The sequence below is a fragment of the Grammomys surdaster genome, unplaced genomic scaffold, assembly GCF_004785775.1.
Source record: "Grammomys surdaster isolate TR1022 unplaced genomic scaffold, NIH_TR_1.0 205, whole genome shotgun sequence".
Classification (NCBI taxonomy): domain Eukaryota; kingdom Metazoa; phylum Chordata; class Mammalia; order Rodentia; family Muridae; genus Grammomys; species Grammomys surdaster.
Genome location: NW_021604650.1, coordinates 3,019,656 through 3,021,139, shown reverse-complemented (window position 1 = coordinate 3,021,139; position 1,484 = coordinate 3,019,656).

Here is a 1,484-nt window from a genome sequence, read left to right as displayed (position 1 = left end):
GTTTACTGCTCTCGCTCCTGTGGGTACTAGTACTCTGCACTGTTTACGCTTCCTGTTCCTTTATGAGCATAAGCTGCGTGGCATACATTTCTTACTAGGCAAGCATAGGATGACACTGTGTTTCATGGTAGGACCTGGGCATATGTCTCACCCCTTGTACCATCATGAATAGCTACGGGGAGAGCACACATCAAATATTTTCGTTCTGATTTCACAGCTTGACTTGGGAGAAGTGTCATGACCCAACCTGGCCCCAGGACAGCACAGCCCCACTCACAGGACACCAGAGATGAGGGCTCAACACCTTGGGCAGACCCTCCTTCCTGTTTCGTGCTGCAGGTTGGGTCACAGCAACGCTCGCTCCTCCTCTCATCTTCCCATCCCCAGTTAGACCTCCGGCTTGGTCCCGCTGTGCCTCCCCTGGCTGATGCACAAAGAACCTTTGCTATCCTTGCTCAGGTAGTGCCTGTCTTGATGGGGATGGGCAATATGAGGAGGAGGATGGGCTGTTTCTTTGGTTCAGGCCTACTCTCTCTTACCCTGGCCCCTGAGTGGGCACAGAGGCTGTTACTGGGCAGTGGTGGACAAAAGCTGTGTAGTTAAGTATCACCTTCTTGGACCAATTCTTTCCTTCCTCCTGAGGAGCTGCCAAGCTCTAATGGTGCTAGAGCTGACAAGGGTTTAGAGTTAATCCAGGCAAACCTCTTGTACTGGAGAGGAGGTGGAAGCCTGCAAGCCTGAGCTGGGTGCCACACACCAGGCTGAACCTGATCAGACTAGAGAAAATGTTGCTCTCTGTAGAGTCAGGCTCATGGTTCGCACATGATTTAGAACAGTCTCTGAGGAGGGCTGGGGTCCTGGCACTTGAGATCTAAACACATCTTCCTTTAGTCTTCAGCTTCATTCCATACCCCTGGTGTGTACTTTTCAGTGACCTTAGGCATATTCTGACCACTGCACAGTAAACATTCCACCCTCAGGACCGTCTGGGGCTGCTTGGACCTAAGTGCATTCTGACAGGCGCTTGTCAGCATCTGCCTCTTGGGTCACTTCCCAGGTCCCAGAAACACCTCCCAGTGCCGCCAGCCCTAGCTCTGCTATCTAGCTTGGCATTCCATTTCAGGAACACTGTCTCTGGACACGGGCATCCATGTCAGGAGCAGCTGCTGTGTGGATCTAGCTCCACACATGGACCCCTTCTATTTCTTGCACCACTTCCTCTGGCAATCTCTGTGGCTGTCTAAGACCCTGTGACTGCTGGACTTCAAGGTGGAAAGTAGAGCCCGTCTTCAGCTGAGGAAGCTTAGCGCTTGTGCTTGTAAACTAAGCTGGCAGTGTCCATGCCCTGCAACTTCAAAGGGCAACAGAGGGATCAGGACCAGCCGACATCTCAAGCCCTTGATCAACTGAGGCCTTCATCTGAAGTAGATGAGTGGGAGGAAGGAAGGAAGGAAGGAAGGAAGGAAGGAAGGAAGGAAGGAAGG